General features: G+C 52.2%; 1 pseudogene; it reads left to right on the top strand.

The window, feature by feature from the left end:
• The first annotated feature begins 1,000 nt into the window (after positions 1 to 1,000).
• On the top strand, positions 1,001 to 1,551 carry LOC105522359 (annotated as a pseudogene).
• Positions 1,552 to 14,110: the final 12,559 nt, after the last annotated feature.

Genomic DNA, 14,110 nt, shown 5'->3' with positions numbered 1-14,110 from the left:
CTGATCCCAGCTCAGGATCAAGGAAGGTTGCTTGGAGGAAGTGGCCTTTCTGCTGACATAGGAGGATGTCCAGGAGTTTGTTGATGAAGAGTCAAAGTCCGTGAAATATTTGAAGAGATTTGTTCTGCGCCACACACGAGTGACCTTGGCCCCTGACACAGCCCTCAGGAGATCCTGAGAACAGGTGTCCAAGGTGGTTCGGATGCAGCTTGGTTGTGCACATTTTCGGGAGACATGAGACTTCAATCAAATACATTTAAGAAATACATCTTTTCAGTCCAGAAGGGCGGGAGAACTCAAAGGTGGGGAGGGTGGGTGGTTCCAGGTTCCAAGTAGATTTAAAATTGTTCTAACTGTCAATTAGTGATAGAAAGGAATGTCTGGGTTGTGATAAGGGGTTGTGAAGACCAATGTTTTATTATGTAGACGAGGCCTCCAGGGAGCAGGCTTCAGGGACAACAGACTGTAAATGCTTCTGATCAGACTTCAGGTCTGTGTTGATGTTAATGAGGTGGGCAGAATGCGGCCTGTCCGACCCCCACTTCCCATCACGGCCTGAACCAGCCTTTCAGGTTGCATTTTAGGGTGCCCTTGCCAAGGAAGAAGTCCATTCAGATGGTTGAGGGGCCTTAAAATTTTACTTTTGGCTTAGAAGTTGGTCAGGAGAAGAACAGAGAGAGAGGAAGGTGGGGTATTCCTGGCAGAGGGTCAGAGTGGGGAGTGGCCAAGAAGTGAGAGAGGGTGTTGGCAGCTGTTGAGGAATGGCAAGAGGTCAGGGTGCCTGGGGTAGAGTTGGGGACCGGAGAGTAGATAGTGTTCAGAGGGGTTGGAGGTCAGAGGGCATCATGTCAAGGGAGTTTCAACACATGCTGGAAGAACTGCAGGTTCTCAGCTCGAAGGTTCTCTGATTTGTGGGAGAATGGCATGACTAGATTTGAGTTATGTGGAGCCCCCAGCGAAGAAGCCAGCCACACCAGCAGAGGATGATGGGGATGATAACATGGACCTGTTTGGTAGTGACAGTGAGGAGGGCAAGAAGGCAGCGCTGGTAGCCAAGTTCTCCATCTTGCTGGATGTCAAGCCTTGGGACGATGAGACGGACATGGCCCAGCGGGAGGCCTGTGCCTGCTCCATCCAGCTGGACAGGCTGGTCTGGGGGGCCTCCAAGCTGGTGCCCATGGGCTACGGTATCCAGAATCTGCAGATTCAGTGTGTGGTGGAGGACAAGCTGGTGCCCATGGGCTACGGTATCCGGAAGCTGCGGATTCAGTGTGTGGTGGAGGACAAGCTGGTACCCATGGGCTACGGTATCCAGAAGCTGCAGATTCAGTGTGTGGTGGAGGAAAAGCTGGTGCCCATGGGCTACGGTATCCAGAAGCTGCAGATTCAGTGTGTGGTGGAGGACGACACCACAAGGTGGGGACAGACTTGCTGGGAGAGGAGATCACCAAGTTTGAGGAGCACGTGCAGAGTGTCGACATCACAGCTTTCCACAAGATCAGAAGCCTTAGTGTGTGTGCACGCATGTGCATGAGGCCCTTTCATGATTAAAAACGGAGACGGGTAAAAAAAAAAAGAAAAAAAATTCCCCGGCTCTGCTGACAGCACCATATCTCAGTTTACTTGGGCGGCCATAACACAAATATCACAGGCTGGGTGGCTTCAACAGCAAACTTGTATTTCTCACGGTGCAGGAGGCCAGGAAGTCCAAGATGGAGGCATTGGCAGCTTTGGTGTCCGGTGAGGCCGCCTTCCGAGTTCATAGTGTCTTCACATGGGGGAAGGGGCGAGGAAGCTCTCTGGGGTCCCGTTTTATGAGGTGCTCTTCTCATTCATTGAGGTTCATCCTACGTGTTGGGGCTCCACCCTCATGACCATCACTCTGGCGTAAGGATTTCCACATACGAATTTTGGAGGAATACAACATTCCATCTGTAGTACCCACCATCACTCAGCAGCAGGCCAAGAACCTAGAAGTCTCCCCTGGCCCTTCACCATCACGATGGCCTCTGTGAAGGGCAGAGCCTCTGGAGCCAGCCTGCCTGGGCCTAAATTCTGGCCTCACGGTTTGCACAGACAAATGTCCTAGCCTCTGCGCCTGAGTTTGCTCATCTGTAGAATGAGGATGATAACAGTACCCAGTTCTTGGACCAGAGCCCGGAACATCATCAGACCCGTGGGGCAGCTCTGAGTATGGACAAGTCTGGTGGACTCCACTCCCAGAGGTGCCCGTGAATCCAGCCTCTCCCCACATCCACACAGCACCTGCATGCCAGCCACCACCATGACACTCTGGATGCTGGGGAGAGCCTCCCCCAGGCCTTCATATCCTCGCTATTGCCCCCCTCAACCCAGTTCTCCTGACCACAGCCTCGGGCTCTCCTTCAAAATAAGCAAGCGAGAGAATCCTGTCCCAGCTGCAGCACCCCCCATCCAGCCTGGGATAAAGTCCACACTCTTCCCAGGCCCCTGAGCTCAGGACCAGAACATACCTCCTCCGTCCGCCTCCCGCCTCTCCCAGGTGCCTGCTGTGCACCAAGTTCATGGAGTCCATTCCCAAGTCAAAGCAGTTCCACTGCCAGGGAAATTCTTCTTCACCCCCAGGAAGAACTTTCCTGACACCCAAATCTGCCCTGACTGCTGTTCTCCCTCCCTGTGCCCCACCATGTTTCGCCCCGGCTCTTGCCACTCCTTGGTCCTGAATTTTCCATCACTTCCTAATCAGCAAGTTCATCCCCCCATGTGGGTGATGTCAGGAGCGCAGACTGTCAGTCTTGTTCTCTGTCCCACCCCCAGCTTTGAGCGGCCACAGCGCTGGGAGCACAGAGAGCCTCCAAATAGTTTCTGAGAGAAACAGCACCCAGCAGGGGAGAGTGGTGATAATTTGAGTGTAAGATGGTGATGATGACTTGGATGAAGTTTGTGTCTTTCATAAAGACATGTTGAATTCCCTGTACCTGGTAATGGGACTTTATTGGAAATAGACTGCAGATTTATTAAATTAAGATAAGTTCATACCCAATTAGCATGAGCTCTGATCCAACAGCACTGGCGTCCTTCTAAGAAGTGAAAACAGACACAGAGGTGGGCAGAACACCAGTGACAACAGAGGCAGAGGCTTGAAGTGATGCATCTACATGCCAAAGAGTGCCAGGGACACCGGCAAGCCCCAGATGCTGGAAGACAAAAGGAAGGACCCTCCCACAGAGCCTCAGTGGGAGGCAGTACCTGGTGACACCTGGATTTTGGACGTCTGGCCTCTAGAGCTGCCAGAGAATACATTTCTGTTGTTTAAGCCATGAGGTCTGTGATATTTTATTTCTGCAACCACAGGAAACTAGTCCAAGTCACCCTTCACTGAGATCAGAAAGGAGGGGGACGAAGATGATTTGTAGGGGTGGGAAGAGAGAGGATGCAGCTTAGACTGTTTGGGGAGCAGGAGACACCCTGCAAGGACACTGGGAATGCTGCTGACCACACAGATCAGGGCTCAGGCTAAATGCTTGTGGGAGAGACAGGTCTGGAGATCAGCTCAGGGTGAAGCGGCTGAGCTCCTCAGCCAAGAGTTACATGCAACATGGGGCCAAGCACAGAGGCTGCCTGCGCAGGACTCTCGCCTCCACTGTGGCTGGGGATGTGGCATTGAGCCGAAGCCTCAGTAACCTAAGCAGTGAATCGAACGAGATGCCAGCACCCCCTGCAGGGCGACTGTGAGGATCAAAGACTTCATCTGTGTCCCTGCTGAGCATGCAGACTCACGCACAGCAAGTGCCCCGTACATAGGAGTTGCCGTTGACCCTGTGATGATCACAATTTCGCAAACAGAGAGGCACCAAGATAAAAGTGATCTGTGATCAAATATTTGCAGCATCCCCCTTTGGAAGTCCATAACATGTATTTGCACATTAAAGGCTCTGAGAAGTCCTGCAGGGAAGACACTTACTCAAACCTGAAGTCTTCAAAAACAATTTTCTTTAGTGCAGGCTGTACCTGAGTCTTTGATGTGCTAATGCCTATTGTGATTCTTCAAGAAGTGGAGTCACAGAGAGGTTAGGTGACTTGCCCAGGTCACACAGTGAGCCAGTCTCACTGGGGTGGGGAGGAGGAGACCTTACATTTTGCTGCCGCTAGGATGCTGGTGTCTAGCGTTGAGCAGGGCTGGTCTGGGATGGATTCCATTGCTCCGTGAGTTGAGCAGGGGAGAGGTGTGCAAAGGGAGACAGGGAGGGCATCCCACCCAATCCCATTTTTCTTGGCTTCATTCCCCAATGACTAGCAGGTGACTCCATCATCCGGCACAGCATAGAAGATGCTATTTTGGGCACACTGGGACATTTGCCACTAAGCAATCACTCTTGGACAGCAGGTGTCACAACCTACTCCACACCCCTTAGTGCTCCCCCTGAAGCATGAGATACTTATTCACTCGCTTATTCTCTGAGATTCCGTGGGCACCTGCACCTGCTGCGCCCAGCGCTGGATGCCGGGGGGAGAGGCAGAGACACAAGGAGAGCTTAGCAACTCTCTCCTTGGGTCTCTCCTGCGTCACTGAGCAACTCTTCAGTACCACGGAGGCTCCTGTTTCAGAGGGACCTCTTGCTGAGCACCTTCCTGAGGGTCTGATGGAAGAGAGAAGCGGCAGGACTTGGATGCTGGTGGACGACTGAGGCACTGGAGGAGGGGCTCTGCAGGGCAGCCAGTGAAGCCTCCCCAGGAGGCCACAGATGAGTCGGTCGCATGAGGGTGGAGGGGGTGTGGGAGCTGCAGGCAAACAGGCCAGCAGGAGAGGAGCCCAGCAACCTGAAAGCCAGGTTTGCCAGGGAGGCTCCGGGGGACTCCTGAAGCGGGGACTGCCCTGGCTGGGAGTAGGGAGTGGGAGGAAGAAAGGAGGTCGGTGAGGCAGGTCCCACCCAGGTCAAATGTCCTGCTCAAGTCTTTGATCTTCCAGGTGACAGTGCTTCAGGACTCAGGAGCCCCCCAGGGGAGAAAGACTCCTTGGGATTTCTCAGGCGGGGAAGACCCAGTGTCCAGGAGCCTGGGCTTTGGGGTGGAGACAGACCCTGAAGAGCTGTGTGACCTGAAGCGAGTCACTTCACCCCTCGAGAGCTCAAGCTTCCCCTCTGTAAAATGAGCAACACAATTGGCATTAGCACATTAGAGTGTTGTTGGGATTTAAAAAGACAATGCGGGTTACATGTCCCGCATGGCTCCTGGCCCAGCCAGGGCTCTACCAGTCATGACCAACCAGCCACAGAGGCAGTCCTGGCCACTAATGTGTCGGAAAAGGAAGGCAGCAAGCGGAGGGGGACACATGGCTTCACCATTCATTTATTCACAGCCAACCATTCAACTAAGAGTGTGGGTTACGTGCCAGGTGTGAGAGCTGTGCAGGGGCAATGGTGACAAACACCAGCAACCTGACACCTCCCAGCACAGAACGCCGTCCCAGCTGGGCGAGGGACACTCACCTAGCCCTCACATGCACAGCCAGGAAAGGATCAACACCATCCAGGCAACAAATGCAGGCTTCTGTCATGACGAAGAGAGTAGAGTCGGAGAAGAGCACCTGGACCGGAAGGCATTGGGAAGGGCCTGGAGATGGAGCTGATGGGGACACCACAGAGAAGAGGACGCAGATAGGTTTGTGGCTGAAGGCTGGCACGGGCACGGGGGAGAGGTCAGCCTGGGAGGCGGGTTCAACAAGAGGATGAGCTACATTCCACAAAGGTTGAGTTTAAGAAGCTGCAGGACGTCCAGTGGGGGCTGCATAGAAAGACATAGCGGCATCTGCTAAGGAGGAGAAGCCCTCTCCAGCCACCCTGTCCCCCCTGCACCAACCCCCACTCCGCGTGGGTGCGTGGTGTGCGACAAAGTGGCACACAGCCCGTGGGTGTGCGGATTGTCATTCTGAGTCTATTTCTCTGTGAGGGCCGCCGCACAGAGAGTAAATGATGCAGTCCTGCCGGGGCGCAGACGGGTGAGCTCTGTTTCCACAGCGATGCCGGGCTGTGCTTCCGGCATCTCTCTCTGGGGATCTTCCCACAGCAGAAAAACGTGTGGTAAGTAGAAAAACTTCCTGAGAGGCCTCAAGGCCTCCACTTCAGTCTGCAGCTTGGAAACTTCCAGCAGATGAGGAGATATAAGAGGCAGGAGAAGGGCGAGAAGAAGAGGGGGCCGGGAAGGGGCGAGGAGGTGGGATTGGCCTCCTTGAGAGGCTCTCGTCTCTGAAACGGTGAAAGAACGGCCATCGAAATGCAAAGCTCTGCTCTAGGAGTAGAAGAGAAGGCTGCTGAGGCATCGTTCACCACTTACCTGAGGGATCACCGACGCGTGGAATAACCAAGCGATTCTCAGGAGCTCCTGCTCTCAAGCCACAGACTCTTAAGGCTAAAGACATGTTCTTGGGACTCCATGTCATTAGCACGTCCTGCCCCAAACCAAACCCTGCTTCCCGTCCAGGTTTCCAGGCAAGCTTCCTCGGTCCCACCCTCTGCTGTCTGTGAGTCACCCCTACCCACTGCAGCTCTCCATTGACAAATGATGAAAAATTGGGCCACATTATCGCCGATATCATGTGCATCAAGAAAACAAATTAAGTCTAACATTTGTGCGGTGACAGCTGACCTTTGCATGATTAAAATGAACGGCTGCAAAAGGAGGCAGATTAAAGATGTTTAACTTAGTGGAGCAAGCTCGAAAGCCTGGGGACGTTTCTGGGCAAACCTGAAGGTGAGACAAAAACAGGGTCACACTGCCTGCTGGCACCTGTTGGCCAGGAGAGGGGCCGCTGTCGGGGAGAAGGGCTGGGGCGTGGGTTTCCAGACCAAGAGAGACAGCATGGCCTTCCCTGGCCCTGACCTGGCCCAGCTCAGCGGGGCGCACCAGTCTCTTCCAGTGCCTGCATATTCCATCGAACCCTCTGCTGTTTCATCTCCCCCTGTTCTCATCGCTCCTGTTAGTTCAAGCTTTCTCACTGCATGCCCTGGGATTGGCCTAAGTGGTGGCTTCATAAATATGGAATAGGCCTGGTGCAGTGGCTCACTCCTGTAATCCTAACACTTCAGGAGGCCAAGATGGGTGGACCACTTGAGGTCAGGAGTTCGAGACCCACCTAGCTAACATGGTAAAATCCCATCTCTACTAAAAAACACAAAACTTAGCCAGGCATGGTGGCACGCACCTGTAATCCCAGCTACTCAGGAGGCTGAGGCAGGAGAATCACTTGAACCCGGGAGGCAGAGGTTGCAGTGAGCCAAAATCACACCACTGCACTCCAGCCCGGGTGACAGAGTAAGACTCCATCTCTAAAAGGAATAAATGAAAATAAATAAATGTGGAATGAATTAGTCCAAGTTCCTTAAGGATGGTGTGTATTTCTTTTGCCTTCTTCGTGGGACCCAGCCTCCAGCTGGGCAGACGTGACCCCCCTGAGATCCACAGAACCTGCTTCTCTCTCTATCAGGCTCTCCTCACACGGCCATGTGTCTTGCAGGAGGTAGACAGACCTGTGCTCCTTGAACACAAAGGCCATGTTTAAGTAATCATGTATTTTTCTCCGCATAACGCTGCATTCATATAGATGGTGATTCAATCATTGTGTTAAGTGAGCAGGGTATAAGCAACGTAGGGGTCTTGCTTCTCTGATTTTGGGTGGAGTTCATGTGACAGTAGCAGAAATCATAAAGAAGGCACGGATCTGGTTCTGTAATGCAGAAGACACATGGAATGATTGGTGTTGGACTGCAAAGAGCTCAGAGGACCCACTGCTCTGCAGTATTTTCCCGTTCTTCGTCTTGGCAAAGTCTTCTTCACTTGCTGTATCTGTAGAACGTCCTTGTCAATGTAGATAGAAAAGAAGAATGAATAATTGCTGCAATGGCTGAAATGTGTTGAGCAGTTCCTATGGCCACATACGAAAAGTGTACGAGAGAATATGTATGAGAACCGTGAGAGAATACATGCCTGTGATTTTTAAGCCCCCAGCTCGTCGTACTTAACTGTGACCACCTAGGAACCTAACAGGGGCCACGTACGCTTAGCACACTCCACCTTACCAATCATCCCAGCAGGTGGACACGTACGCTTAGCACACTCCACCTTACCAATCACCCCAGGAGGTGGAGACCTGTTACAGGTTGAATTGTGTCCCTCCAGAAAGGTATGTTAAAGCCCTAACCCCCCGTGCCCTTCAACGTGACCTGATTTGGAGCTAGGGTCTTTGCAGATGCAACCAAGTTAGGAGAAGGTCTTCGGGTGGGTTCTAATCCAATATGATTAGTGTCCTTCTAAGCAGAGGAGACACACACACAAGGGGGAGGTGGCCATGTGACCACAGAGCCAGTAATTGGCGTGATGCTATCACAAGCCAAGGGGTTCCTGGAGCCACCAGAAGCTGGAAGAAACAAGGAAGGATCCTCCCCTGGAGGCTTCTTGGTGAGCACGGCCCTGTCCACACCTTGATTTCTGAGTTCTGGCCTCCTGAGCAGGTGAGATAATAAATTCCTGTGATGTTTAAGCCACCCAGCTTGTGGTACTTGACTGTGACAGCCTAAGAAAGTCATAGAGGGTTATTATCATCTCAATTTTGCTGTTGAAGAAACGGACTCTGTGATGATTAATATTGAATGTCTACTTGATGGATTTGAAGGATGCAAAGCCTTGTTCCTGGGTGTGTCTGTGAGGGTGTCGCCAAAGGAGATTAACATTCGAGTCAGTGAACTGGGAGAGGCAGAGCCACCCTCAGTCTAGGTGGGCACCATCTAATCAGCTGCCAATGCAGCTAGAATAAAAGCAGGCAGAAGAACGTGAAGGAATAGACTGACCGAGTCTTCCGGCTTCCCTCTTTCTCCTGTGCTGGATACTTCCTGCCTTCGAATACTGAACTCCAAGTTCTTCAGCTTTTGGACTCTTGGATTTACACCAGTGGTTTGCAGGGGCTCCTGGGATCCCCTGCTTTCAAGGTTTTGGGACTCGAACTGGCTTCCTGGATCCTCAACTTGCAGACGGCCTATTGTGGGACTTCACCCTGTGATCGTGGAAGTCAATTCTCCTAATAAACTCCCCTTCACATATACATCTATCCTATTAGTCCCGTCCCTCTAGAGAACCTTGACTAATATAGGCTCAAACAGGTTAAGCATGTTGCCCAGGGTCACAGAGCTAGTAGGTTAAAGTACAAATGCAAAAACCCATTGTGAAGGCACAGGGTGTGCACCTGCCACCTGAGAGAATCACCCACTGTCCCCTCCAGTCCCCAGACTGTATCTGACCCATGTGGATGGAAACCATTCTCATATAGATGGTCTACTTCCCTGCCTCCCTAATCCTGGAAAGTAATGGGCCTCTTTTTAGATGACTAAAGTACTTTGTGCACATGCACTTGTGTGGTTACAGAGAGCGCAGTTGGGAGCTGCCGTGAAGTCGTTTTGTTTTCTTCTGCAGTGGCAGGCTGTCGTCTGCCATGTCTCCTGGCATCTGCTACTAGCAGGCTCTTTGATGTCAGATTTTCTTGGGACTGAAAATCAGCTCATAGAGCTTTTGGGTAATTGTGTGTTTATAAAAACATCATAATAAGAATAATAGCAACAGCTAACATTCATGTGACAGTTACTGCCTCTGAAGCCTGCACAGTAAATGGCATTGCCCCTGGTTTGACAAGGGTGAGACAGTAAGGTTCCAGAATGCGATGTGCTCACACCCACACAGCCGGCAGGCAGCAGGACCGGATCCCAAACCCAGAGGCCACAAACTTTTCTGACCTCAAGAGCAGAGCCAGGGTGGTCAGTGCACTCAATAATCCTAGCAGGTCTCTCTGGTTTGCAGAACTGGGGCTTTGTGCACTGAGAAAATGACGGACAAGGAGATCTTCAGAAGAGCAATCACAACGCGGCTGGCGGGAGACAGAGGACGCAGCAGAGAGCTTCTTCCAAACGAGGACGGGACACAGACTGCCATCCAGCAGACAACTCCAGCCCCTGAGCCCTGCCAAGGACCTCAGGGTGGGAAACACTGTCATCTCCAGTCTCCACCCTCTCGTCCACCCCTCCTTACAAATCACGACCACAAGCCCCACAGGGAGCATCTTAACACCAGCAGCTCCTTGAATGCCACCGGGCTCAGCATCCTCGGTGCGGTGGCATCAGCTCACAGGCTGTCAGCCTAGCACCGCTCGGCTTAATTTTAAGGCTGTGATTTATGTGCAAAAAGCAGTGGTTTGGAAGGCTTGGAGGAGTTGGGGAAGGAGGAGGATGGGGCAGAAGCCAACAAGCAGCCTTCCACTGGGGATCTGGAATGGAACCAAAGGAAGAGTCCAGGGAGGCTGGACCCACAGGAAAGGGAAGGCACCTGGAAGAATCGCCAGGCTGGGGCAGGGAGGGAAAGTCTGAGACAGGAAGGGGAACCCAAGTGGGAGGCAAAAAATGTGGTCAGGCCCAGGCCGGGGGGACAGAGGATGGTCACCAAGACAGCAGCAAAGACAAGCAGACACTTGGGGAGGGAGCAGAGTGGAGGTGGTGACTCCATACCTTTCCCCACCAAGCTAGGCACTCGGAGCAGCTTGGTGGTGCGTTGGGACACTGCTGGTCCATTGGGTGCATTTTTACCACTTAGAAAACAGTGCCCCCTTCTGGACAGATAGCCCCTTCCAGGGCCTAAAGCTGAGCAAGGGCAGGGTAAGGGGTAGCATCAACCAGGCAACCTGGTGCAGTGCACAACCTGAGCAACTGCCCTGGTCTGGGACCCCTCACGAGGCACAGGCAAGGTCTTTAAAGGGCTGGCCTGAGAGAGGAGGAGCATTAGCCCAGAACTCGAGGAAAGCCTCAGAAAGGGCAAAGAGCACCAGCTGGGCCTCCCAGTGCAGAGCTCCAGATGCGAAACCTTTGCTAACCTCCAGTGTCGATGTAAGTGATATGCTTTCAGAAAGAGTTCTTGGTGATGAATAATTCAACCGAAAATTCCAGGGTAAAGACAGGCTTTTGTTGACTCTTCCCTGACTAGTGTTAATCTGTCTGGAAACATTAAAGATAAAATGTTGGCACCTGCAGAAACGTGGCGGGTTCTTGAGGTTCTAAACAAGGATGTGCTGACGAGGCATGTGTCCGCTCAAGGCCGCACCTCTGCCATTGAGAGACTTCACATCTGGAACAGCAGGATGAGGAAGAGAGAACACAGTTCACTGCACTGAAAAGTCAGGTTGCCAAGAACACAGGACTAAATCACAGATCATCTCCCAGGAAGGCTTCATACTCAAGGCCTGAGAAGCAGGACGGGGGCTGGGTCTGGAAGCTTTGTTTGTTTGTTTTTGTTTGTTTCAAGGAAAAGGATTGACAGAATAAGCAGTCCAGAAGACAAGATTTCATCTGATGCACAAACTGTCTAAGAAAGTTTCTAAGCTTGAGAGGTTTGTGTAAATTAATAGCTACTCAAAGGAAGTACAAGGAGGGGCAGCCTTGCGCTCGACCGCAGGTCTTAGGTACATTTTCCAACAGAGTGGGCTGCATTTGCAGGACTCAGTGCTCCCTCTGAAGGCAGGTGCCTCTGGGAGGCCTGCTGGGGTCAGGCCCTCACAGAACAGGCATGGCTGGAGGACCTCAGAAGCTGTCTGGGAGGAACAGGAGCCCAAAGGAGCAGTCAGGGACAGGAAAGCATCTCTGTCCTACAGAGCTGGCAGGACGGCATCTCCCAGGACGGCATCTCCCAGGACGGCATCTCCCAGGACTTGGGGCTCAGGAACTCAGTGGAGTTAGAAACTGGTGCAGGAAGGAGAGGGGTGCAAAGGGCATCCTAGGTGCAGACCCTGATGTGAGAGGGAACAAGGATATATGCAGAATTGAGCTTGGTGTGACTGAAGCTGCAGAAGCCAGAGTTCCAGAGCTGAGACCAGAGAGGCAGAGCTGAGAGGCCATGAGGGCAGGGCCTGGGTGGGGCCCTGCAGAGGGGCTGTGCAGGGGTAAAGCTGTGCAGGGACCCTGCAGGAGTGAGAAGTGCTGGATCCTGCGGGTCATGCCATAGGTTTGGACTGTTGCCTGCAATCAGTGGAGTTGCTGAAAGGGAATAAAGCAGGCAGGACATGATAAAATGTGTATTTCTGAAAGGTCACTATAGCTTCAGGGTAAAGGATGGTTTGGAGCAGGAGACAGACAGAGATGGCTGGGCTAGAAGATTGTTTCAAAAGTGCAGACAAGGTGGAGGGGAGGCTAAGTGAGCCAGTGCCATGGGGGCAAGGGTGACAAAAAGTCAATGTGTTTAGAACGTATTGAAGACATAGACTCCACCATGGCAGAGAAAGGTTAGAATCCAGGATGCCCCAGTGTGAAGCTTAATCAAGCAGATTGACGCCATGACCTGGTCCCTGAGCTGGGGAGCTCCAAGGGAGGCACAGGTGCAGGAGAAAAAACAGTCAGTTTCACTGAGCCAAGTCACCCCTGAGGTTCCTAGGGAATGCCAGGTAGAGGTGGCCGACAGGTAGTTGTGTGGCTTCCACATGTTAGCCGTGGGCAAAGAAAGCAAGAGGAGACACCAGTGGGAGAAGGAAGATGGTTTGGGTTGAAATATTTGTGGCAGGAGCCTCTTGGTTTTGTGATGCTTCTGAGAGAAACAACCAACTGTTGAAGGCTGCTCCACCCTGGGGTCAACCTTCTTAGAAATGCAGGGAAGAGCTGGAAAAGAAGGCATGCAGAGAAGTGCGAAAGCACTATGGGGAGGGCAGGAAAAGCCGGAGGCCACCAGGAGGCCGAAATCCATTTATTTTCCTTTAGAAACTAGTGACAGCTTTTCATGTTCTGGCATTCTCTGCAGAAATTCAGGAGCGTGTCCACACACCCCATGCACGCACTCTGCCTGTCAGAAGACGCTGAGGGAAACATAGTGAAAATGGAAACAGAAGCCACAGTCCTGTTTCTCCTACTTCAAGACAAGTGACAGAAGGAGCCCTGCTCAGTCACACAGCAGCTCCCCTTTCCACCTGTGGCACCTCCAGACACCAACCCCAAAGGAGATGCTATTGTGGTTGTTTTGTTTTGTTTTGTTTCAGTGCAATGCCTTTCCTTTGTAGTTTAACCTCTTTCCACCCAACAAGGAGGACCAGAGAACAGGTCTCACTGCTCTTGAGGGAAACTCACAGGACACCCCTGAGAGCAAGTCATCCTCACAGCCTGCCAAGAAGTCACCTCGCTCCATAGGTTAAGTTGCCCATGTCTCCAGGGTCCCCCAAGACCTTCGGGAGGAGTGACACTTTCAACCTTAGACATCATCACGTGCGCTTCAAAATGTGGTTGAAAATGAGAAGCCCAAATCTGAGTCGGTTTATCTCATCAGCAGTGGAATATCAAGATTCCAGATGGATCAGAAAATAGGCAAATCGAGTTGGGGGTAGGAGCACTGCCCGGGGAGCCTGGGTGGAGGGCAGCACCTGGGGATGGTCCTAAAGGGGCAGCATTGAGCACTTACTGGCTCTGTGATTTTCCTTCAGCCCTGTCTGCCCCAAAATGGTGCCTCTGGAAGAACGGGAAAGGTGGGCTGCCTCAGTGCCTTGATGCTCCCAACTACTGGTCAACCTGGACATTCAGCCATAGAGACCTCAGCCTGCCCTGAGGTACATGTTCAAGTTTAATCATCCCGAGGGATAGAAAGTTCATCCTCCTGTTGCACTGAATAGATCATTAAAGCTATTCATTGCCAGGCACAGTGACTCATGCCTGTAATCCAAGCACTTTGGGAGGCCAAGGCAGGAGGCTTACTTGAGCCCAGGAGTTTGAGACCAGCCTGGGCAACAAAATGAGACTCCTTCTCTACAAAAAAAAATTAAAAACCCAGCTGGGTGTGGTGGCATGCACCTATAGTCCCAGCTACTCAGGAGGCTGAGGCAGGAGGATTGCTTGAGCCTGGAGGTCAAGGCTGCAGTGAACCAAGATTGCACCACAGCACTCCAGGCTGGGTGATGGAGTGAGATTGTGTCAAGAAAGAAAAAAGCCAGACATGGTGGCTCATACCCGTAATTCCAGCACTTTGGGAAGTCAAGGCAGGTAGATTGCCTGAGGTCAGGAGTTCGAGGCCAGTCTGGCCAACATGGTGAAACCCCATCTCTACTAAAAATACAAAAAAATTAGCTGGG

The sequence above is a fragment of the Colobus angolensis genome, unplaced genomic scaffold (assembly GCF_000951035.1).
Source record: "Colobus angolensis palliatus isolate OR3802 unplaced genomic scaffold, Cang.pa_1.0 Scaffold426, whole genome shotgun sequence".
Taxonomy (NCBI): domain Eukaryota; kingdom Metazoa; phylum Chordata; class Mammalia; order Primates; family Cercopithecidae; genus Colobus; species Colobus angolensis.
Note: the sequence above shows the minus strand (reverse complement) of the source record. Positions and strands in the feature narration are given on the sequence as shown.